This window comes from Panthera onca, chromosome A1 (genome assembly GCF_046562875.1).
Source record: "Panthera onca isolate mPanOnc1 chromosome A1, mPanOnc1 haplotype 2, whole genome shotgun sequence".
Taxonomy (NCBI): Eukaryota; Metazoa; Chordata; class Mammalia; order Carnivora; family Felidae; genus Panthera; species Panthera onca.
In genome coordinates this window covers 44,575,628-44,602,154 of record NC_138339.1, presented here as the reverse complement: position 1 = coordinate 44,602,154, position 26,527 = coordinate 44,575,628, and the positions used below count along the sequence as shown (strand labels likewise).

Sequence of the window (26,527 nt, the reverse complement as noted above, 5' to 3'; positions counted from 1 at the left end):
GAACTTCCTACTCTAGGAAGAAAGTAGTTCCCTGGCACCAGAGGTATTCAAGTTCAGACTGGCTGGTCACATGGCAGGGATGTTGGAAAGAAGATTAAGATATCAGACCAAGGTTGGGCTGGATATGCTCAAAGGACAACTCACTGGTTGATTTCAACTTGCCAGTAACAACAGCAACAATAACGATGAAGATGGTAATGATACTGCTTGGAAAGATGCTCCGCCCCCATAGCTCACAAGGATGGCTAACATTTACTAAGCTGTATCCTTCCTGATTATAAGCTGCTTCAAGTACTTAATTGCTTTATGTCAGTTACCTCAGTTAACCATCAAAACAAGCCTGTAAAGGTGGTATTTCTTACCTGTATTTAGCAAATGAGGAAATCTAGGTAGAGAGAGCTTTAAAGACTCACCCAAAGTCATGTAGTTAGTCAGGAAGCATCAAGGCAGCTATTTCAGTACAGCTCTATAGGACATACTCTTAACTATAACCCCAAGTGACCAATTTTCTTGTGCAACTGCAGAATGTGGTATATTCTCCTTGGGGTGCTGGGATGAATGAAGAAAAAAAAATAGTTCTGGCAGACATCTTAAATACAGATATGCTGACTAGTCATGCATAAATGCATGCAGAATGATATCCATACTGGGCTGAACCAGAGCACCCAACCATAATTCAGAAAATATTTATTCTGGTGTGAGATCAGTCACTGCCTTGCTGTGTGACCCAAGTATGTTCCTTCCCCTTTGTGTACAACCTTGGTGTAAAATGAAAAAAGGAAATGAGATGATCCCTAATGTCAGTTCCATAGTGTTTATGTACTCATATGAATACATATGAATCTAATCTTATTTATTCATCTATATATCTCTATATAGTAGTGAATAGCAGTTGGGGCACCTGTGTGGCTCAGTCGGTTAAGCGTCCAACTGGATCTCAGCTCATGTCATGATCTCTTGGTTGGTGAGATGGAACCCTACGTTGGGCTCTGCACTGACAGTGTGAAGCCTGCTTGGGATTCTCTCTCTTTACCCTTGCTCGTGCTCTCCCTCTCTCTCTCTTTCAAAATAAATAAACTTTAAAAAAAAACTCTTAAAGAAAAGAAGTGAAGCAATTAAAGTATCTCCTCATGTGGATTAAGCAAAATGCAAATTCAAAACCCCCACTCACTCCTCAAAACACCAGGGATCTCAAGCGAGGGGTCAAATGAGGAAATGCAGGGTGTTTCGAAAGTAAACAGGCTGGAAACTCAAGAAAGTATCAATTTCTTCTTGGAAAGCCCCCAGGAATAAAAGCAAAAATATGACTCCTAAAATTGCATGTCCATTACTTAGCACAGTATGTACTCAGTTTCCAACTCAAATCTAGAGGTCTTATACACTAAGGCAAGAAGGTGTTCAGAGTATCACTATCACATTCTGCAGATAAGTACATTCCATCTTCCTCCTCAGGCCTCATAAGCAACCATTCCTTCTCGAAGTTTGCCATAAGCTATCTTCTAAATCAGAATCATGTCCATGCTTACTTTCTTCTAGATGTCAATAAATTTTTATTGAAATAAAAAAAAAAACTATCTTTCAAAAAAAAAGTCACTATGCTGGTTTTCCAATGAATTGTATGGAAGCCCTAATTTCCCATGGGGGGTTCAAAACCATAAATCAGCTAGAGGATTGCTTCAATATGACTTTGATCTCCTTTAGGAAGCACAGCAAAAGCAGTGCCTAGTCTCTGCCACCTTCTAGCCATGTGACCTTGAGTGAGTTCCTTCATCCTTCCAAACTTAACTTGCCTCGTCAGGGGAATTTTACTGGTAATGGTGGAAATCAGCCAGTTGAAAGTGAATCTGCTTAAATCCTAAAATGTCATGCTAAACAGAAGAAGAGATACTATTGGGACTTCCACTGAAAAACAAGGCCAAAATATTTAAAGTAAATTATTTCTAGGTTATATTTAGGATATTACTGTAACTCCATGATCATTCAAAAAAGCGACAAAGACCAAATCAAGTATGGTAGGGTTTGGGGCACACTTTTTCAAAAACATTGCAAAGCAAGATACAACCTCCTTTTCTTTCTTTGATGTTCACAGCTGACTGTTAACAGGGTCATGTTTTCAAAAATGTTTAAGAATAACAACAATTGTCCCAAAGGCCTTTCCCATCCTTCTATTAAACACGTCTTTGAAAAAGCTAATCACATTTGATCCTCAGTGATCCTCTCTTCTTCGGTTGTTAATTGTAAAAACTCAGATCCTATTTGCTTATTATAAAGCACTTTTCCAACATAACTTTCGACAGCTCCATAAGACATCTTTGCTACAAGTGGTAATTTTACTTTACACTACTTTGAATTATTCTTGCTTATACTATTTGGTGTTTATATCTATTAATCATCAGCAACTTGCCAACATAAATATTGATATGATGGGTCAGGAAACAATTGCTAAGCAGAGAGGAATGCTTGAGTGGGGCTAATTTTGCAAGTAGTCAATTCATCAGTGAATATTTTCACATTGAGATGATGTTTCCTCCTCAGTACAATCGCAGCATTATGTGGTCTTGGATAACTTTTGCCCACCAACCTCTCTCCCTAATTTAGGTCTTCCCTCAAATGTCCCCTCCATGAAGACTTTGATGACAATCTTATTGAACACTGTAGTCCAATTCCAACCCATACACATTCACTCCATTTACCCTTTCTCTGTTTTCATTTCTTTATAGCACTGACCAACACCTAACGCACTGTACGTGTTATTTATTAACCTGTTTGTTGTCTACCTCTGCTCCCCTGCTCCCACTAGAATGAAAGGTCAATGAGGGCAGGGACTTTTCGTTTGCTTTTTTCCATGGCTTATAACCATTACCAAGAACTATGACTGGCAGGAGTAGGAGCTTTAAAAATATTTGTTGAATGAATAAATGAATGAATATTCAAACGAAAAGAACCATCAGTATCTCAAAGGATAGAGAGGGTTGCTGACAGCACCGGTGTTACGGGTTTCATACTTTCTGCTAGGAGAGACAAATGGATTCCATCACAGCTTTGTTAATGGCTCCCCGAAGCACCAAAATGAGTGATAAGGTTGATTAGCAATGTCTGCCCTTGGGCATCAGAAGTGCCCACAGGAATAATGGCATCACACCAGGTATTCTTGTTTCCTGCCCTATATTACTGCATAATCGTCCCGAACTCCGTGCAGACTTTTCACTAGTGTCTCCCATTGCGCACCCGCGCTCATGTACACACACACACACACACACACACACACACACACACACACACACGACAAAAGCGCAGTATGGCTCACATTGTTTTAAAAAGTAACAGGTATTTTTTAAGATCTCAGCTACCTTATTACCTACTTTACACTGTGTTTTAGCTGCCAGCTAATTGTTAATTGCCGATGTGTTGCAAGTAGCCGCCAAATAACGTAGCATCTTTGGCAATCAGATTTTTCAGTTGGAAGAAGATTTAGAAATAATCTGATCCAAACTAATCATTTAACAGATGGAGAAACCAAGGCTTAAAGGATTAAGCATTTGTTCTCAAATCTCACAGCTAAAATTATACAAATAAGAACTTCGTATCACTAGCATTTATAAACAAAAGATAAACCAGAGACTTTGGGAAACTGAGAAAAAAAATTAAAAGGGAAGAATAGAAGAAAAGAAACACATTTGGGTAGACACTGTGGAGGGCACTCACATACCTTGTGTTCCTCATCTCAGCAAAGTGATCACTGACTCCCCATTTCTAAGAGGTCAGTATGTCTCTGATCAGTCTCTGAATCCAATCCTCCCTGTTCTTGCTTTTGTTTTGTGAGAACAGGAACATGGACCTAGTGTTAACTGATCACCAGTCTTCCACATGAATTCCCCAGATGAGAATTTGAAAGATGACTTCACTTAAAACAGAATTCTATTTCTCTAGCCGGGGGTGGCCCTTCCCTCAGACAAATGGTTGTTGTCCTTGTGGCTCTCTCAGAGAGCTGTTTCTTGCCACCACCAGCGTCAGATGGCACCTGAGCAGCATTTTCAACTGATAGATAGGTGAAGCCCCTAGTCTCCTGAACCTGTTTGCTGGAAAATTCCAACAAAGCTTTCTTATGCAAATACTGCTGTTTAAAGTTTATCAAAATTATAGAAATGAGCCAGCCAGTTCTTTGAAGCCTCCTCACCCCACTATTAATGAAGAACTGTAGCAACACTGCGTTCGGCACATTCATGGAACTTTCTGGAATATTCAGGTAACGTGGAGGGCAACAGCCAGGTGGGGGAGATCTGACAATTACATCATTTCTGGATTTCCCTCACTCTCCAATTCTAGTCAAGCCTCAAGCCTTACCAGGGAGGGCCTCCAGCTCCGCCAGGCTAGGAGAGACATATGTCTTTATTAGAAAAATCATCCCGGAGGCTGCCAAGCCCTGTGTAAACAGCAGAGATTGCTTGGCAAATGAAGGGGTCACCCAAGAGTCTGAGATAAATAGACACACGCTGAGGTTTCAGTCACCCAGAAAGCCCTGAAAAAATATGGTCTTACATAGGAAAAAGAAAAAGATATTTTCCATCTAAAACAGCTGATGGGTGTTTTTCCCCTTCCAAAAGGACAAAATAATACCTTGAGGAACAGGAGAAAATGGGACTTTTTTGAATTCCCCAGTGAGAAGGAGCAGCTGGGATCAGAGATCCGCTGCAGCAGATTTGGTGCCAAACAAGGACAGAGCATGGCCAGGTCTATTTTCAGTGGCACTTAGGTTTCCCACTGACAATGTCCCTGACTGTAGGGGCTGTGTGCTCCATGAGGGTGAGCATTGGGCCCTGCTGGCCCCAGTAAGAGCAGCTCTTTCTGGAGTCTGGCCCACCATGCATGCTCAGCGACTCCCTGGAGAAGAAGTTCATGAATCTTACCCCTGTTTCGTATCCATATCTCACTCCTACCATGTTCTTACCCCTAAGACTGTGATACTGCATGCTGGAGGCCATCAATGAGTACTAGGAGTTTCCCAATATATTAATCTAGCTTTCAGTAAGGTTTGCATGCCAACACAGTGATAAAGGCTGTCTCTAACGTCGTATCGCTTAATCCTTGCAATGTATTAGTGAGCTAGTACTAGTATTTTTATCTCTCATTTTACAGATGTGGAAACTGAGGCTCAGAAGGGCTACGGAACTTGCCCAAGGTCACAACACAGTTTAGACTCAAAATCAGGCTCAGTTATAAAGCTGTGCCTTCCTCCTTACCCCTAAGGTCTCATTAGTGGTTTGTACAGCAACTTGGATTCTCTTGAAGACAGTGCCTCTCGAGCTGTACTGCTCACACAAAGCATCTTGTTAAAATGTAAATTCTGATTCAGAAGATCTGGGCTAGCGCTTGACTCCTGCATTTCTAACAAGCTGCCATGTGGTCTGCAGACTGCACTTTGGGTATCCAGCCTAAGAAAACTTTTTTTCGGATGACCTCCATTTCTTTTAAATAATAAGTATTGTTTTCAACCTAAAAATGTTTGATTTCACTGTGTATTGGCAGCTAGTGAAATATTTAGCAGAAGCTTTCTGGTATAATGTATTCCTAGGGACTTTCTGCCTTGCAGCTTGGAAGGAAACATTGAAGGTTTGGGGGCAGAGATGTGACATGATCTTATCTGCATTTTAGCTAGCTTGGAGCTGCTCACCCTTGCCTCCCTGGCTGCTTGTTTTAATCACACCACTAATGTGCAATAATTAGAATCAAAGGAGCTCAGAGGGAACTAGAGAAAACATTTAACCTAATCATGTAATTTTACAGGGAAAGTCTGAGGCTAAGAGAGAAATTTCCCAAGTCATACATTTTATGTGTCACAGAATTTTTCAAAGTACTTTCTGTGGGATGTGAACAGGCATTGTGCAATAAAAATAAAAAACTGAAAGAGATTTGAATGTGTTTTAACAAGCGTTTGATCAAACAGCTAAGCAGTTTTGTTTGCTGTAGGACTTCTCAGAGCCTCTAATAAGCTAACATTCCCTGTAAATCTTCCAGAGTGAGATGAACGTATTTCCCAAATGACCAGAGAATTTTTTTAGGATTTGTGTTTCATGAAAAACAGCTTGGGAAACTGGTGTCCAGTGTTCTTTCCCTGGATCACACTGCCTGTCATAGATATGCCCCACCTTGCACATGTCTCAGAAAACCTCCTGAGAGCCTACATGGTTTCCTTTTCTTTTGTTTTTAATGTTTATTTATTTTAGGAGAGAGAAAGCGAGTGTGAGTGGGGGGGCTGGCAGAGAGAGGGAGAGAGAGAAGCAGGCCCCACCCTCAGCCTCCATGGAGCCCCACGTGGTGACATCATGACCTGAGCCAAAATCAAGAGTCAGACACTTAACCGACTCTTGCCACCCGGGCACCCCTCTTTCCCTTTAATTTTTCTTCTATCACATCCTGTAATCTAGGAAGTATGAATTAATTTGGTTGGTCTGTACTATCTGATCCCCTAGTGGGGAAAGGTATTTTCAAATCAAGGAGAGCAGAGTTATAATATTGAGTGCAAACTCCAGCTTTGTTAATATCTTTTAATGTAATCATAAAATGTAACCCAACTGAGACTTAATTTTTTTTCTCATTTTTCAAATGATGTGGCATAACCAGATTATCTCTCCTTCCAGCTCAATGTGCATAATGTCATGGTGAAAGTGTCTTTGATCTCTCCTATATGACAGGTAAGCAACTTAACTGAACTCAAACTTCTCCCACAGAATGCCCATGCTCCCCATCCCCCACTGCCTTGGGGACTCTGTGCACTGCCCCTGAGAGGTATGCCCCCCGGACACCTATCAAAACACACTGTCTGTGTCTCCTCATGTCCAGATGCAGAATCAGAAACTGTCCTTCAGAGGCTGCGCTGCCATCTTTTCAAGAATGACAATCTTCCCAGATAACTGGCCTGCGTGGCTACGAGCCCTGAGTCACCCAGGACAGGCAGCCCAATTCTTGGCCCAGGACTCCGTCCTAGACACCACAACCTTTTTTTCTTTTTTCCGATTGTGCCAACCAACTCCTTACTCCCAGCTGCCGTGGCAATCACCAAAGCTACCACCCTTCAGAGAGAGACACAAATTCCTATCAGGTCCACACTCTGTCATCATGTGCCTCAGAGCTGACTGCCCAGGCTGCCATAGCCCTTCTAGCCACTTTGGTCCTGACAGAACAGCCTCAGGGAAAATCTCTGGCTCATTCAACCTTGCTCCAGCTGCAAGCAAAACCTGCCAGACCTCATTCTCCTCCTTTCTTCTTGCCCTCTCCCTTCTCCTGGCCCATTGGCTTTCAGTGAGGTTTCCCAGGGGAGCACTGTGTCTCTTGCGGTTGGGCTCTGTGTGCATATGAAAATACCATCTGCATAATTTATCACTCCCCATGCATTCTTCTTTCCTTGACTGAAGGGGTAAGGGTCTACATCTGTATCAGGAGAGACAAAGAGTTTTACATATTGACTGTGTTTATGCATAACTATATGCTACCTGCCAGTCACTGAACTCCACGGATATTTTAACACTTCCACGTCATTGCCCAAGCTAGTCCCTTGCTTTGGAAAGACCTTCTTGGGGTGCCTGCGTGGCTCAGTCACTTAAGCATCTGAATCTTGATTTCAGCTCAGGTCATGATCTCATAGTTTGTAAGTTTGAGCCCCACCTGGGGCTTTGTGTTGACAGAGCAGAGCCTGCTTAGGATTCCCTGTCTCCCTGTCTCTTTGTACCTCCCTGCTCACTCTCTCTCTCTCTCAAATAAACATTTAAATAAATAAATATATATATATATATATATATATATATATATATATATATATATATATAAATAAGGACCTTCTTTTCCTCTACTTTCTATTGATATCACACCTACCTCTGGAAGACTTCTATTTATCAGCCCTTTGGTAACGAAACTCCAATTTTCCCTTGAGAACTCACTCTTCCATTTGATTAAGTTCACATGGTTTGTGTGGGTGTGACCGCATCCTCCAGCTGCGGGATGGGTACATAATCCAACCTTGTCTAGTCAGAGCCCACAGTCACCTGGCCACCATGGTTAGTTAATAGATGTGCAGGTGATTCAAGGAAGGCCAAAGACAGTGCCGAACTTTTGCTAGGAATTATAAGAAAGACAGCATTTTGCAGTGAGATGCTGGAGTGGCAGGACGTGAGCCTAGACCAATATGCCTTTCTCTGCCACAACCTGAGTGTGAATGAGGCCAACAAAGAGGCAAAGAAGAGTCCAGAGAAGAATACATATTGTTGATAGTACTATCTGAGCTTCTGAATCCAGCCAGGCTTGAAACTAGGCCTATCCACTGTCTTTTCAGATCTGTGAGCCAATAAGTGATGATAACGATGACGGCCATGATGATGGCTGCCTACGTCAGTATAAGCAGGTAGAATGGATGCTATCTTAAAAAAAAGGGGGGGGGCGCCTGGGGGGCGCCTGGGTGGCTCAGTCTGTTTGGTGGCCGACTACGGCTCAGGTCATGATCTCGCAATCTGTGAGTTCGAGCCCCACATCGGGCTCTGTGCTGACAGCTCAGAGCCCTGGGGACTGCTTCTGATTCTGTGCCTCCCTCTCTCTCTGCCCCTTCCGTGTTTGGTCTCTCTCTCTCTCTCTCTCTCTCTCTCTCTCTCTCTCTCTCAAAAATAATAAACATTAAAAAAAAATTAGAATGGATGCTATGGTGTGTTACACTGATCCTTTAGGACTGAGGCCTTCATTCTTTCAGTGGCCATGAGTGCTGCCTGCCTGATGGTCCAGCAGTTGCCCTTAGCTAAATGAAGCTGTCTGACCCAAGACTATGTTCCCTCCCCAGAAACAGCTCACACCTGATGACCGATCAATGCCAGATACACAGGTGCCGACCCCTGTCTCAATTCGAGACAATTCTGAAATGCTATCGCAGCTCCAGAATTCCCTTGGAGACTAGCTGAGGCCTTTGTTGCAACTAAGCTGTAGTTCAGCACCTCGCTCTGCCTAATCCTGCTCCCCTCACTGCCTGATAGGTGCCATCCCCAAGAACAGTGCCCAATAAACTCCCTGCATGCAAGGCTTCATCTCAGGATGTTTCCTGGGGGACTTTATCTAAGAGAGTGGACTTGTGCATTTGTAATCACAGGAGCCCTAATATACAATCCTACAGTAACCAACCCAAATTCCCCCTCTCCCACAAAATCTTCAACAGCATTATTTCTTTCTAAGCTCCCAGAGCTTACAACTTATACCTTCATGTAAACTTCTCCATTCCTCCTTACATATAGTTGATGGTCTGTGTGTCCACCTCCCCCTCCCCCACCCCCACCTTGGAATTGTAAGCTCTCCATTTTTGTTTTTGTTTTTGTTTTGTTTTGTTTTTATGTATTACTGAGCCATGATCACATAACTTGCACTCATCATAAACTGAGGGTCACCATGAGAAGTACCCTCCTGAAATTCCTCACTGGGATCTCTGCAGAAAATGTTGAAAGTTATATTAGTTATAGACTGCTGTGTAACAACATAGCCCAAAATTTTGCATCTTAAAACAACAGGCAAGTATTATCCTACCAGTGTCTGAGGGTTGGGAATCTGGAAGCAGCTGAGCTGGATGGGTCTGGCTCAGGGTCTCCAGGACTGTAGTCAAGACATCAGGCAGAGTTGCAGAGTTGCCTAACAGAAGCTGAGGGACCTGATTCCAAGATGGCTCACTCCCATGGCTGCTGGCAGGAGGCCTGAACCCCTCATCATGAGGACTTGTCTGCATGTACAGCTGCTCAAGTGTCTTCATAACATGCCAGTTGGCTCCCCCTAGAGTAAGCATCCCAGAGAGAGAGAGAGAGAGAGAGAGAGAGAGAGCCAATGCAAGACAAAGACCAGGATGCCTTTTACATCCTTTTGTCAGAAGTCTCTTACTTAAGAAGAGTTAGCCACCACCCCCCACCCCTGGAAGAAAGGAGCCTCAAAAATCTTGTGAGCATATTTTAAAACCACCACAAGGATATTGTCCATTAAACTGCCTAGACACCAACTGAGTCATAAGAGCATCTCCTCCAATGCCACCAGGAAAAAATCTTAACACCTTTCATAAGCAGCTTGATTGTTTTTTATCTCCTGTTCCCTGTACACTGGGTAACTGATTTTGTTTCATCCTTTCTCCTCAGAAACTTAAACTAGATTTGTAGCCCACTTCCATCAGGGGTAAAATACTTCACAGCATGTATATTATATGCTATCTTTATTTCTAAGTTTTGATTTTCTCTTTCCTGGTTTTCCTTGAGCATCATTTTCCTTATTTTAAAATTTACTTTACCTTGCTATAGGCTCTGCATCTTAATAAGCTGCCTTAAATCCTTTTTAGGACAAGGCTGGGTATAAATAAATAAGTACAAGCATACAAATGTATACATACAAACCTAAAATAGGGCTCTTGATTTACTGGTATATATCCCTAGAGTCAGAGCACCAAATCATTTAAACAAATTCGGGTCATTTTATCTGACAGATCCTGTGGCAAGAATAAACAAGAGCATTTACAATAACTGCTAGCATTCATTGTGCATTTACCGGTGTGCCAGGCACTTACTGTGGGTAAGAATTTCACTCACTCCTTGATTTGACCTCCACAATATCCCTTGAAGGTAAATACTATCACGACCCCCACTTTCCCACAGTCACCTTTCTAGAAAGTGACAGGGCTAAGATTTGAATTCAAGGTCACTGGGTCCTAGGACCAAAGTTATATGCTACTTCGGTTTTTTTAGGGCAAATGGAAAATATGTTTTAACATTTTATCAAGGAGAAAACTGATGCCCACAGAGGTGATTTCAAAGTCATCAAGTAGGTATTCAACTCTCCTGGGTGCCTGATGTTGCAGTAAGAGATTCAGGGTATGCAAAGGAAGAGGAAAACATACAACCGAGGATTTCATAGTCGAAGCAGGAATGGGTAACTTACAAATGTAAAGCATTTTTTTTTTAATTTATATTCAAGTTAGTTAACATACAGTGTAGTCTTGGCTTCAGGGAGTAGAACCCAATGATTCATCCCTTACATATGACACCCAGTGCTTATCCCAAAAGTGCCCTCCTTAATGCTTGTCACCCATTTAACCCATCCACACCCCCTCCAGCAACCCTCAGTTCGTTCTCTGTATTTAGGAGTCTCTTATGGTTTGTCTCCCTCTCTGTTTTTCTTATTTTTCCTTCCCTTTCCCTATGTTCATCTGTTGAATTTCTCAAATTCCACATATAAGTGAAATCATATGTCTTTCTCTGAGTGACTTATTTAACTTAGCAGAATGCTCTCTAGTTCTATCCACATTCTTGCAAATGGCAAGATTTCATTCTTTTTCATCATGAAGTAGTATTCCATTGTGTGTGTGTGTGTGTGTGTGTGCGCACGCACGCACCACATCTTCTTTATTCATTCATCAGTTGATGGACATTTGGGCTCTTTCCATAATTTGGCTGTTGTTGATAGCACTGCTATAAACATTGGGGTGCATGTGCCCCTTCGAATTAGCATTTTTGTATCAATTGGATAAATTCCTAGTAGTGCAATTGCTGAGTCACAGGGTCATTCTATTTTTAATTTTGTATAACAATTTTAAAATAGAATTTAAAAGAGTCAAAATGAACAGAATACATAGTAAATGCTACAGGTGGGCAAATAAGGCAAAAAAAAAGCAAAAAAAAAAAAAAAAAAAAAAAAAAAACACAAACACAAAAACAAAAACAAAAACAACTCTCCATGATCTGAGAAGGTTACAGAAATCTTCTAGAAAAAGATAAGACTTAGGCCAGACCTTGAAGGATGAGCTAACCTTGGATAAATAAAGAAGATACTGGAATAACGACACGGAAAGAAACACAAAGATGAAATTCTCTAGGCAACATGTAAATAATTCCGTAACCTTTGGCCCCTTAGGGACAACCTCTTAGATCAACCAGTTGAAGTGCCTGGTAACTTGTAGAGAGGAAATAGGTATACACATATACATATACATATGTATATACATATACTTTTCAAATGTGGAAAGCAGTAAAGTTAAAAGCAAAAAGAAAAGGGCACCTGGGTGGTTCAGTCGGTTAAGCACCCAACTCTTGATTTCAGTCACGTCATGATCTCACAGTTTGTGAGTTCAAGCCCCGCGTTGGCTCCACATTGACAGTGCAGAGTCTGCTTAGAATTCTCTCTTTCTCTGTCTCTGTCTCTGTCTCTCTCTCTCTCTCTTCCTCCCCCATTCATGCTGTCTCTCTCAAAAATAAATAAACTTTTTTTCAAAAAAGCAGCAAGAAACATGCAGGCATTACAACAAAAAAGTAGAAACCGTACAACAGAGGCTATCTCAAAAAAAAAAAAAAAAGCAGGGACATATTGCATAGAAAGGAACTGTCAACGACAATCCTGTCATTTCTGATTTATAAGGTGAACCAACAAACATATTTAAACCTTGTAGGAAGAGTACTGTTTTGTGGGGTCATAAGCCATATATCATAGTTTTAGCTTGTCCAGGGAGGACTGGGCTCCTAAGATCTGATTGCTCATCTGTAAAATGGGGATAGTGCAAATCTTTTCTTTATGAAGATAAAATCAGAAAACTTATGTAAAAATGCATTCCAGCCAATAAAACTAAATGATGATCCCTATAACGAATCATTATTAGATATAAATTTAACACAGCTATTGGAAATAGCCTGGTGCAAACATCTTAATGTTTGAATGCCCACCACAAACTCTGTGACTTCTGGTGGAACTTCTCCAGTGTCAACAAGCTTCCCTCCACAAATACCACATAGACCATTTGGAGACCGTTTAAAATGAACTAAGAGCTGCTTCTTGGCCTTTTCAGAGATTCTGATTTTATCTTCTGGGATGCACAGAAAAAAAAACGTTCATTTTTACATATATTATCCCTTCAAGTGTTTATAGCCAATAATTATTACCATTGCCTAACTTTCAACCAAAGCCCTAGACTCTTCCCCAAAATAGTTCCAGTTCCTTCAAAGGTTTTTCAGGTAACATGATGCCAAGACCTCATAGCAAATCAGTTATCTTCCATCAGACACTCTATAGATTCCAGTGTGGTGTCTATCACGGGACACATTACTCTAGATGTAGTTGCATTTAGAAGTATGGTAGTGACTCTAAGTCTAAGTACTCCCGCAGTCCATGTTTCTGGACCATCTTGGTTGACTGCAGGCACGGATCTAATTAAAGAGATTCATGCTGGATATTCCAATATTCTGTAAATGTACTTGAATAAATGAGCACACACATCCAGCGAGTGTACCATGTAAGCACCAATCCAGAAATAGATATTGAATAAGCCAAGGTAACTAGCATTTATTGAGTACATATTGTGTCCCCTTAGAATGTACTAGACAAGAAAAGCACTATTTATTTGTTACTTGTGTCTTGTTCATCTCCCCTATCTGAATACAAGCTCCACGAGAGAAGAGAATTTGTCTTATTTTTGTATTCCCAGCTCCAAACAGTGCCAGACAAATAGAAGGTGCTTAATAAATATTTAATTAACTAATTCATTAATGATACTGCCTTACAGATAGACTGAAAAGAAGAACTTAAAGGGCAAAAAAGAGACAATGCGTACTAAATGAAGGCTTCCCAGGAAAAAGGGACTTGTCTAAGCCCCTCGCACACCCACTGCCCCCTTCTCACTCCACCTTCAAGGCAATGGAACTTTGATCAGATTGGCCTGATGCTGGGACCCCAACTGGGCTGTTTGCATATAAAAAGGGTTGATATACTTTAAAAGGTTACCCCTTAGGTATAGTTTTCTCTTTTCTAGTCTAGGGTCAGAGTAAGTGAGATCTAGAGCATTATTGGCCAGATGTCATTTTTCCACCATTAAAATCTCTAAAACTCCAATAAGGGATGTGGCTTGAACCATAACTATAAGAGTTATTCAGGGGAAGAAGATCGATAGGACTGAAATTGGACAGTTTCAGAGAGGTCAAAAGGCTCGACCCAAGCTTTGGAGGATAAATGTAGACAAATGGAATGGAGAAGCATAAACAATGGGACCAGAATCCATTTTGACTGAAGTTGGGCTCAGTGGATGAAAAACTTAGAATGATTCATTGTGTTGTTCAGACCTAATTTTACAACCAATGGGGAACCACTGGAGGATGCCAAGCAGAGGGGTAACATGGTGATAGCATATTTTTAGAAAGAAGGTTCCTTAACTGGTCTTCTTGATGCCTTTAGGGAGAGCAAATCCTTTAAGGAGACTAGGTCAGGAGCACAGGACTGTAAATCAAGCTCTACCATTAATTTGCAGATTTACCTTGGATAAAATGCTTCACTTTGATGGGTTTACTTTCCCCGCATATCAAAAGAGAGGCATTGAGAGCAGTTAGTGTGTTTCATCACCAGTCCCAACTCCACACACTTAGCAGTAGATCCCTGAAGTACTATGTTTACAAGGATTCAGAGATCCTATGTGGGCTCAAAGAAAAGTGCTACCAACAGCTAGTAATGCCTGCCATGAGTGCATAAAGGAGGGATATAGACAGATGTGCCACATATTTGCCACTGATGGTGGATTAGAAAGGCAGATTTAACATTTTGCCCCTACTCTCACTGTCAATACTACCATCACTCTATTCTTGCCAGCCCCACCCATTTCCTAAATCCTATCTTTCTGGGAGTTGAGGATAGGAATTTTCACAGTTTTCTGTGTTACAATTAAGTAGAAATGCTTCATAAAGTGTCTCCCAGCCTGACATTCCTACCAGGGGTCATTTGGAAGCACATCTCAGTGACCTCTTGCTCACTCCCCAACTTGCCCTCTGCAGGACAAATCTGCCAGGGGAACAAAGTGAAGAAACCATTTATTTCCATACAAATGTCCCCTTGATGGGTAATGAGGCAAACCACAGCAGCTGGATCTGCTGTGTAAGGCTGAAATGTCTCTAAATAGAATATGGCTCCAAGTTTTCCATGGGGTATCTGCATCAGCAATTCTGTAAGTAAGTCACCAAGGGGAAGCAACTTTCTCTCGGGCATCCTTTGCCCCTAGCAAATCAGAGCTGTGCAAGGAGGAAAAGTAGGGTAAAGAGGAGGGGCCATAAGTTGGAAAGGGGCAGGAGGAAGAGAGTCAAGAAAAAGGAAGAAAGCAGGACACTGGCCTCATCTCTCACTACTCATTCTCAAAATCTTACCCATACCAAATGACTTGTTGGTTGTATTCAGGTCTTTGCACATGCTCTTCCTCCCCCCTGGAATGTTCCACATCTGCCTAACATGACTAACTCATACTCACCCTTAAGGTATGAGCTGGGTGTCACTTCCTCCAGAAAGGCTTCTGAAACCTGGATAAAGGCCTCCTATCCTTTCCTTATCAAAGCACTGATCACACTATATTCAAATTATCTTTTTACTTATCTTTCCTTAGCTGATAAAAAGAGCAGCCAATGTCATTTGAATGTTTAATATGTGGTAGGTACTGCATAAAGCATCTAACACATATGATTGCACTTAATAGCACAATAATTCTATAAGGTAATGAACTCATTTTAAAAATGTAGAAATAGGCTCAGAGAATTTAAGCATCTTGACTAAGGTAATACAGGTTATGCATCTAGCAAGTGGCAGAGCTATGATTAGAACCCGGATCTACCCATATGCTCTTAACCGCCATGCTATATCACATCCCCTTCTTCATGCTGGGCTCCATGGTGCAAAGACCATGTCCTACTCATATATGCCAGCACTGGTGTGAGAGCAAGTAGGTAATACTTCGTATATATTGGTCGATTGAAAAGACTGAATGTTTGTGTCCTCCCCCCTAAAATGTATATGTTGAAATCCTAACCCCGGGGGTGATAATATTAGGAGGATGGGGCCTTTGACATGGGATTTGTACCCTTATAAAAGAGGCCTGAGACTGCTGCCTTGCCCTTTCTGTCATGTGAGGTTACAGAGAGAAGGCAGAGGTTTGCAACCCAGAAGGGGACCTTCACCAGAATACACGGGCAGTCCAATCTTAGACCTCTAGGCTCCAGAACTGTCAGAAATCAGTTTCTGTTGTTTATAAGCCACCCAGTCTATGGTACTTTTTTTTTTATTTAAAAAAAATTTTTTAACGTTTATTAATTTTTTGCTAGAGAGTGACAGAGCATGAGCAGGGGAGAGGCAGAGAGAGAGGGAGACACAGAATCTGAAGCAGGCTCCAGGCTCTGAACTGACAGCACAGAGCCTGACACAGGGCTAGAACTCACGGACCGTGAGATCACGACCTGAGTCGAAGTCGGACATTAACCAACTGAGCCACCCAGGCGCCCATGTGGTACTTTCTTATAGCAGCCCAAGTGGACCAAGATGGAATGAATGACTACAGGAATGAATGAACAGAATCATCACACATGAGAAATAAAAGATTCTATTGGGTCAATTCCTATTTGAAGAGACAGGGCTAATTGACGGGAATTACCCTCATGAGAGTATGTGTTGCTGAGGGCAGCCAGGAAAGAATAAACAAAACAAAACCAAACAACAACAACAACAATAACAACATAAAACCAGAACTCATCCTAGTCAATGAGAGAAGCCAAAAGTTAGAACCAGAGAAGAAGTGCCAAGGGCCAGGCCCAGGGAAGAATGGGAGATGAGGTCAGAGGTCAGGAGCTGTAGAGACTAGGAATAGGTATGGAGGCACAGTGCCAGAAAGATCAAGAAGAAAAAATACCTAAGATGACAAATGAAGGAGGTGCTAGGCCCACATTGTAGGGTGGGGGGGTGGGGTGAGTTGGTAGCCTTAAAGCCATGGATAGGTACATAAAGATATATAATCCATAAGGATGCATATGGCTTGGGCCAGAACTGGTCCCCAAACCTACACCTTTGCTATTACTCCTCTAAGCAATGTCTGACCCTCACAGCATTTCTCTTCCTTTATTTGTAAAAACACAGATTCTGTGGACTAGCCTCTTTTTCCTATAACTGTTGTCACAGTAGAAGTTTCAAATGTTCCAGTCCAAGATACAAATAAGCTAAGAAATGAGAGCAGAAATAATCTCTGCAGAGTTTGGGGTGCGTGGAGAGGGGCTCATTTATAAGTTGTCTTCTTTAGTGCTGGGCCCGTCAAGCTCCATTCCTGCAAATCCATTTATGATCCATAACTGCTTAAAATGTTTTAAATTCTATAAATGCCTATTTGGTGCCCTTTGTGTGTCAGGCACTAACCTAGAAGATATAGAGAGGAGTAACACAAGCTTACTTTCTATAAGCCTAGCAAAGGATTCTATGTTCCATGCAGGAAATCCAGAACAGTTTAAAATCAGAAAACCTCAGTTCAAGGCAAAGTCCAATCGCAGGTCTTCTGGGGTAACAGTAGTGAGCTAGCAGTCACTTACTGTGATCTTGGGCAGGTTAAATAACCTCACTGTGGTCTCATTTCCTCACCTGCAGAATGTAGAATTATGACCCTCGCCTCACAGGGTTGTCACAGGAATTAAATGAGGTAGCATATGGGGAAGCGTTTTATGAAAGTGTAAAGCACTCAGCATATTCGATTCTTGTTACTAGAAATTCGTCTACTGCTCCACAGTGCCACCCTATTTAATATGCAGATTTAGCCAGATGCCTGGAATAGAGATTTAAATCCCATGAACACAAATAAAAGAAACAAATAAAAGACAAAAGGAACTGCAGTTGAGTCCAACTGATCTAATGTGCTTTAAGGACCTGTGGCATTTCAGCACAAAACTGTAATTAAGCCTTATAACAGCTGTGTGAGCTAGCTATTGTTTCCCTATTTTAAAGAGACTCAGGGAAAGTAACTTGCCTGAGTCACTCGACAAATAGAGCTGGTGTTTATACACAGGTCGGCCAGTCTCGCCTATACCATGCTCCCATGTTCCCTTTTTTTTTTTTTTTTTTTTTTTGGCAAATATTTTATTCTGCCTATAAATGCTGCCCTCCATCCCCTGAATCAGTAACCCCCGGACAGTGCATCACAATGGATCTCCACACTCCCAACCCAGTGATAACTTTTCTCCTCATTTCACAATTCCATTATTTGGCAAGAAATCCACAAGGGACAAGCATATCAGCAATGAAAGGAAAGGCGTATATAAGCCAGTTTCTTTATCAGCCTCTCCCATGCTTGTGATTTCAGGCCGTGAAGGAGGAACAGGAGCTGTAAGTAATGCTAATAGCATCATCCAAGGAGTGGCAGATAACAGCTCCCCCCGGTCCTGGAGAGGAATTGCTTTTGTGCCAGATGGGTTTTCTTATTACCATCCTGGCTGTGAGATGAGATGCAGAGAAATCATATGTGATGGGTTTAGAAACCCCACTCCCTCATAGCTGACCCACAGCCTCCCAGAAGAGTTACAGGAGCAAAGAATGGGTTCAGCCATAGATTGCCTGGGCAGAAGCTTAGCACTCCCTCACAAGGAAAGGAAGATAAACAATATACCCGTGGAGAACCTGGCCCAATTCACCTGGGAGGAGAGAAGGGTCAGAAGGAAGACTTTGTCACTGCTGATGGGCTTCCGTGGGGCACAGAGAGCAGGTGGAAACTGAACTTTTGGGGGAGAATCTATAGGAAAGCGGACAGCATCTCAATATGAAGGGGGAAGTTAACATCCCATAATGGAGTGGGTCCTCTGGAGAGGAAGTGGGTACTCTGCCCCAGAACGCTCAAGAAAAGTTAGAGAACCTCAGATGAAAGAGCCTATCTCTGCATCTATTGGTGGTGAGATCATCAGATGGCAGTATATTCTGTTCCAAAGCTGGACTTCTTATTGGCTTTAAAATCACAAAGTCAGAATTCCAGCTTTCCAACTTAACAGTGATGTAACCCTGTACCAGTTACTTAACCTCTCTGGGCTTTCATTTCTTCTATGAAATGTAGATATATAATAGTAGTGACCTTACAGCATTGTAGTGAGAATACAATGAGCTAATGCCTACGTGGTACATAAAGGAGTGTTTGCCACATGGGAAGACGCTATAGACATGTAGTAAGCACCTATCAGGTGCCACACACTTCTTTAAGCTACAGGAGCAGGCAATCGTATACAACACAGACAGATCCATACTCTCATTAATAAACAAATACATTATGATTTCAGGTGCTGGAAAGAGCTACAAAGAAAATAATAGAACGTAATACAATAGAGTATATTTGAGGAAGTGGTAAAAGGGACATTAACTGGAGCAGGTGGGGCGGGTCTCTCTGGGATGAGTTCTACCCAATCAAGAGAAGAAACCAGCCATGTGGAGTTAGGACATCCAGGAAGAGGGCATAACAAACACAAAGGCCCTGAGGTAGATCAAAGTTTAGTATGTTAAGAAAGGGGGGTGGGGGGTGTGAGAGGTGGGAAGGATGGGAGATGAGATCAAAGACACAGGTAGGGTCCAACCATGTAGGGCCTTGTAGGCCACAGTGAGGAGTTTGGAATTTATTCTAAGGCAAGTGGGAAGCCACTGAAGGTTTCAGGCAGGGTAAGACGCCATACAGTTTACATTTTAAAGAGATCACTGACTTGACTTATTAAAACCTCCCATGCATGATCCTTTCTGTTCTTTCCCTAGTCACGGAAGCCCCCGAAGCCCTAGAAGGGCTCAGCGTTACAAGATAGAAGGTATCTGGGTCACTCGATACTCTCATAGGTATCCAGGACCAGGATCCCTAATGTTGGATTGTTATGGAGTAAAAAGAAATGTTATGTATGAAGCCAGGGAGGGAGGGAGGAGGAGAGGGAGAGAAGAGAAAGGAGGGGGAGGTGTTGTTCCTCATGCTGCTACATGAGGAATGCAAATGTGGAGTCAGAAAACGAGCAGTGGAAGCAGGAGACTTCCCATCTATTTCCCTCACAGTGTTTTGAATAGAGTTAGGTAATTTCTTTTAAGTAAATCAGTGGTCACGGTCAAGGACCGGGTAAACTATGGTATGAACCCATAACCAACCATCTTCTTTGCAGACGTTGGCTCCACTGAAAAGTAGGAGAAATAAAAGTAGCAGACCAGGTTATAATGCCTGAGACAATGTCCTCTAGGTATCCACTCTCCCTTTTCAGAAGCCAGGTTTAAAAGAAATAACTTGTTTTTCTCCATCAGACCAGATTGCCTTTTTCAGTCCTTGCAAGAAGACAACATTTGCTTTCATAATTATAAATGACAAAAATTACAAGGCACAGGTAGTTGAGTTTGAGGCAAAAATCCGCACTTGCTAGTCCTACACATCCTCTGTTAGAAACAGCCACTACCCAAGAACTACAGATACATTAGATGCATATCTGTGCACATATTCACTCATTCAACAAGCATTTACCGAACGCTTACTTTGTACAGGGCACTGGTCTAAGTATAGGGGATACAGTAGTGAACCAAACAAATAAAACTCTTTAATTGCTAAAATGGTCAGGAACTGTATGCAGACACACAAGCTTCCTGTTCTCATAAACAGAATTTCAGAAGCTGATAAGGGCTATGATAACAATAATAGCATATAATACAATAGAGTGTATTTGAAGAAGAACATAAACTAGGGCAGACATGGAAGTTGACATTCCAGGAGGGAGGAAAGAGATGGTAAGCAAAGAAGGAGAATGTGCATCAAGTGGTAAGAAGCACCATAGTGAAAAATACAGCATGAAAGGGTGGGGAGCAGTGGTGGGAAGGATGTTAGAAGGTGGGTTCGTATAAGAAATTTCTAGTCAGGCCTTGTGATGCTTTAGTTATGGGGATAAGGAAAAGGAAGGAGTCAAGAACACCTCCTCTCTTTCTGCTTTATGCAGTGGATGGAGGTGTCATTTACCAGTATAGGGGGCAGTATAGGAAAACCAAGTTTGCAGGGAGAAGATCCTACGTTTGGGTCTGAACATTCATTTATCTGTGCTGTTCAAATAGTAATATCAGGGCACCTGGGTGGCTCAGTCAGTCAAGCATCCAACTCTTGATTTCAGCTTAGGTCATGGTCTCATGGTTTGTGAGGTTTGTGAGTTTGAGCTCTAAGCCGGGCTATGCGCTGACAGTGGGGAGACTTCTTGGGATTCTCTCTCTCTCTCTGTCTCTGTCTCTGTATCTCTCTCTGTCCTTCCCCTGTTCATGTGCTCATTCTATCTCAAAATAAGTAAATAAACTTTAAAAAGTGTAACAAATAGTAGTAACAAGTAGATGATGGACATCAACAACATATAAATGGTAACTAAAATTTGGGCCATTGTTCTAGACTATGTACACCCCCAAAATTTATATGTTGAAATCCCAACCCCCCATGTGATAGCATTAGGAGGTAGAGCTTTAGGGAGCTAATTAGGTCATGAGGATGGGCCCTCACTACTGGGATTAGTGCCCTTATAAAAGACATCCCAGACTCCCTTGTCCCTCCCACTGGGTGAGGATGCAGTGAGAAGACCACCATCTGCTGATCAGGAAGCAGGCCCTCAATAGGGCACCTCAATCTTGGACTTCCTAGCCTCAAGAACTGGGAGAAATAAATGTTTAACCCACTCAGTCTATGGTGTTTTTGTTACAGTAGACCTAGTGAAGTAAGACAGAAACCAATGAGAATTCACAAAAATACGAAGGTCTGCAGTCCAGGGTTGGTATGGCAGCTTTCTGAATTTGTCCGTGACCCACACTCCTTCCACCCTTCCACCGCACCATCCTTAGTGGAGCCCATCACATGGTCCAAGATGGCTGCAGGTACTCCAGCCATGAAGTCTAGCCAGACAGCTCTGCCATTAGTTTGCTCTGAAACCCTGGGAAACTCATCTCTCCTCCCTGGATCTGTTTTCTCCTCTGATCTGTCAAGTTCCTTGTTGCTCTAACATGTCCTGACTCTGTCAGAATAGGGCTGAGCAACTTCATCCAAGGCAGGGAGTCTGGGACACAACCATACAAATACAGTATTGATTTGACTAAGAAACTGACCTTTAAATATTCCACGTTCTTATTGGTGCTTTGGATAAGAACTCTCCAGGGAACTCTGAGGGTAATTGCTTTTGCCTCTGCTTTAGAAGGGGCTGACTTTGATGCAATGCTGTTCTCATCTGCAGGTTTAATTTAGTTCTTTTGTCTGCATTAAACTCACTGGGAACTATCCTTTGTGTGCTGCCAAGCACATCACATGGCCGGTCGTTTCTAGCTGAATTTAGACTTGCCCTTTCAGGTAAGGATCCCAGGGTGCTCTGACTGCCAGGTTGGGCAAGCTGACTTCCATCTCCCTCCCTAGGGATCCTCTTTCTGGGAGCTGTGGGTGAGCTGGACCAGCCACTGGGTGTCAGCATTGCTTTGTCCAATTATAAGGAAAAAAAAGATATTTATGTGGTTTGGGAGTTGTTTATGCAGTAAGTTTGGGCTCTAACGTGAGCGCAACCACAGTTCACATTTTTACAGCACTTAACATGAACCTAAGAAGTGCTCCTGTTTTACATCCGGACTCTCCCTACTCATTCAGCCCCTTCTTGTCCCTCCTCTATATTACTGCCCAATTCTCATTTCCACTTGTGTGTCCCTCAAGTCTATCTTCATCCGGTTACAATCAGGTCTATAACAGCCTCAACTGTAGAATAATGAGCCCTCTGTCTCTGAAGGTTTCCAAACAGAAACTGCAAACCACAGAACCACCTGGTAGGAATTATTGTAGAGAAGAAAAAAATGTGTATATATTTACGTACTTGTGTATCATATAAATATAATTAGGAGATAGAAAAAGAAATATATATATTTATATATAAATATATAATAAATATAATATATATGTGATATATACGTGTGTGTGTGTGTGTGTGTGTGTATACACACATGTATATCTTTTCCCTGACCTTCACTGACCCACCTCATCCATAACAGGGTAAATTCTAAACTGTCTAGCTTTTCAGACCTGTCTATAACCTGGCTGTCCCCAACCCCTCAGTCTCATCTCCTGTCTCCAACATCACACTTCAATGAGAATGAACTTTTCCAAGGAGAATTTCACACTCTCCAGGCCTTTGTTCACCCTTCTTACCAGGAGAACCTCTACTCATTCCTCCAGATGCTCCTCCGAGGGGCTTGCTGGGAGCCCCAGTGGGCATTCTCCAATGCCCACTCCCAGCCTAAGCCTAGCATCCTTTCTGGGGGCACCCAGAGCGCATCAACTAAATATACAATTTACCCTAGTGAGTCCAAGTTATCTGTGATGCATCTCTCACCCACTAGATTATAAACTGTGACTTTAAAGTTCTAAACAAAGACTTTGAGTTTTTCATCTTTATATTTCTGGTACCTGCCACTGTGTCAGGCAGCTTGCTGACATTTATAACGTATGTTTATTTAACTGAACTCAGCTGAACCCATGTGGTTATTAACTTTATTCTGCTGAGTCTGCAACGTCTTTTGCATGCAACCTCTGTTCAGAGTCCCAACTGCAATCATCCTGCTTCAGTTTTCAAAGCATGCCCATTCCTTTGATGTTGTTTGCCTACCTGTGTACCATAGGGGTTACTTTTTCTTAAATACTCTTTTTTATATCCACTTATATTTTTCTCAAATAAATTTTTTAGAAGAAAACTTTATATTACTACCATAGTTGAAAACTTACACCTGCCACAAAAAGATAGTTTTTAAAAATAATAGGGAAAAATATGCTACTAAATTCTAGCTGGATAATCTTGCCTGCTATCCTAGATACACTTAGACCATTAATGATTCCTTCATGTCTTCCTGTCTGCATGTCCCTCTTTGCCACAGGACTGAGTTCCTCTCACTAAGAAGTCAGAGTACATTTCTCCATTCCTTGATTTTGCATCCAACCATAGAACTCACCCTGGCCAAAGCTGCATTAGTATCCTTGACACAGACAGAGGCAGGAAAAGCTCTTGTATGACTGGGGTCACTCCTCTACAATGACAATGTCCCCAGATTACACTGATGGGAGAATGCAGAAAATATATAAAGCAGAGTCCAGTTACCTTAGCTAAAAGTCAGCTGAGAAGCTAACCACTAAAGTTGACAGCAACTCCAGTCCGAGACCAAAGGAACCATTGACCTTCATGACTGGTTTGCAGGCTCCTGAGCTAAATAAAAGTTTATCACTAGAAGGCACAGAGGTTTTCTGAATATTTGCTACCTATATTAATATGGCAGTAGATAACTAATACACCTGCCAAGGCTCTGAGCCTCCAGTGTGTTTTCTGTTTGTTAAAAAGTAGGATTAGAAAGCATTGGGTTTCTGAGTGCTAGCACCTAATTGAGACTGCCTCCTTGAAGTAATCAGAGGGATTGAAATGGAACAGGAAAGGGAATAATTGTTTCGCTTCATAATTTTATATAATTCATCACAGTTTATGCTTAAAATTATCTCTGTACTTTCCCCCACTTTGAGATACAGTTCTTGCCCTTTTTTACCTGTTTTGCAGACAATGGATATGGCTTCCAAAATGGTCTTGGGCTCATTACCTAAACAGTGAAGCCCAAACTTGATTCAAATTCCAGTGATCTGGAATTTGATCCAGATCTGGTCCATGATCTGGTCCCAGCCCTGCTCCTCCAGTCCTGCTCCTACTGCTTCCCCTCTTTAGATAACCAATACGACAACCCAACTTCTACAGTGTTTACTGCACTCAGTATAGACGTTCAGTCATAGCCAGGCACCTAGCTAGGAGGTGAGGGGCAGGGGGAGGTGATGATTAAGATGCAGCCCTCATTTTCATCAAGTCCTCAGCTCCTAAGAAACCACGTAAGAACCACATAACTCTAATATGTGAAGAGTAAGTCGGAGCACTGTAGATACCTATCGGATTGGTACCTAATGCCAACAGTAAGGAGCAAAAGAAGCTAGAATCAGAGAAACATCCCAAGGGGAAGTGATGCCCTTGGACCCAATGAAACCTTTCCTGATTCTCCCACCACAACCTACAAGAGGTGTTTCATTTTCCCCATCCCATTCTGTATCTCATCACATATCATTTAAACTTATTTCATCCATTCTCTCAGACTATCAACTCTTTCTTTTTTAATTTTTTGTAATTTTTATTTATTTTTGAGAGAGAGACAGAGTGGGAACAGGGGAGGGGCAGAGAGAGGGAGACACAGAATCCGAAGCAGGCTCCTGGCTCTGAGCTGTCAGCACAGAGCCCGATGTGGGGCATGAACTCACGAACCAAGAGATCATGACCTGAGCTGAAGTTGGATGCTCAACCGACTGAGCCACCCAGGTGCCCTGAGACTACCAACTCTTTAAGAACATTGATCTTTTATTATTGTACTAATCACAGCAGTAGCAGGTCATGAGGCAAACATTGAGCACTAACAGTGGATAAGTGGACAGAGGGATGAACAGATGTATAAATGGAAGGTCATGAAATACATCATATTAAAAGAAAATCTTTAGGCTCTCCTTAAGTCACTCCATTCAGGTGGCTGCCTAATCCCAAGGTTCCCAAATCAGGTAGCCCATAAGGTATATCTAGGGAGCTTTAAAACATATATATTTCTAGGACGTGCTTCCTTATTATATTCAGATTCAACAGATATAAGACGAGATCCAGTAATCCACATTTTAAGGAGTTTCCCTAGGATCCTCTGAGGATGCCTAAACACCTTCTTGGGAATTATAAATCTAACTCACCTGAGTGTCACATTGACTTCATATTCTCAGATGTCCTATTTGTGAGACACCAAACCTCTCTTTTCACTGATGGTCAGCCTATTCAAATAACCTACAAAAGAAAAATACTCCTATAACTTGGAAAATTCCACAAGGAGCTGTAACAATATACTAATAATTTACTGACATATATTAAGTATTTAACAAGTATAAGGCATTTTGCTAAGTGCTTTTATGAATATGTGCTCATTGAAACCTATCAGCAACCCTAATAACTCTAAGAACATTGTGGGGTTTTTTTTTCCTGTTTTTATTTTTGGGGGGTGGGGGTGGGGAGAGGAGAGCCAGATGGAGAGAGAGAGAGAATCTTAAGCAGGCTCCATGACCAGTGTGGAGCCCAACCCGGGGCTCAATCCCATGACTCTGGGATCATGACCTGAGCCAAAATTAAGAGTTGGATGCTTAACTGACGGAGCCACCCAGGTGCCCTAAGAGTTTTGTTTAAAAAAAAACAACATTTTATTGAGGTATGACTGACATACAACAAGCTGTACATATTTAACGTATATAACTTATTGAATTTGGAGATAATTATACACCTACAGATCCATCATCACAACCATGCCATAAATATATCCATCAGCTCCAAAAGTTTCCTCCCACCCTCTTAATAACAAATTATTTTTTGTGATAAAAATACTTATATATGATCTACTCTCTTAGCAAATTTTTAAGTATACAACACAATATTGAACTGCTCTTTGGTCTGAATGTTTGTGTGCCCCTCAAATTCGTGTGTTGAAATCCTAACCCCCAAAAGTAATGGTATTAGTAGGTGGGACCTTGAGGAGGGACTAAATCATAAAGGTGGAGTCTTCATGAATGGGATTAGTGCCCTTAGGAAATAGAAAGTGATCCCTAGTCCTTCATGTCATGTGAGGATACAACAAGAATTCTGTGACCCAGAAAAGGACC

At 41.9% G+C, this 26,527-nt stretch overlaps 1 long non-coding RNA gene across 1 annotated transcript in view; it reads right to left on the bottom strand.

Annotated features, from left to right (window-relative positions):
• The window catches only part of LOC132680880 (uncharacterized), a 126,394-nt gene extending 100,734 nt beyond the window's left edge, over positions 1-25,660 (bottom strand). Inside the window, exons 1-2 of the long non-coding RNA XR_009610740.1 lie at positions 25,574-25,660; positions 9,553-9,792 (exon numbers count right to left, since the gene is read on the bottom strand). This is a non-coding gene — a long non-coding RNA (uncharacterized LOC132680880). The remainder of the gene's footprint in view (positions 1-9,552; positions 9,793-25,573) is intronic.
• Positions 25,661-26,527: the final 867 nt, after the last annotated feature.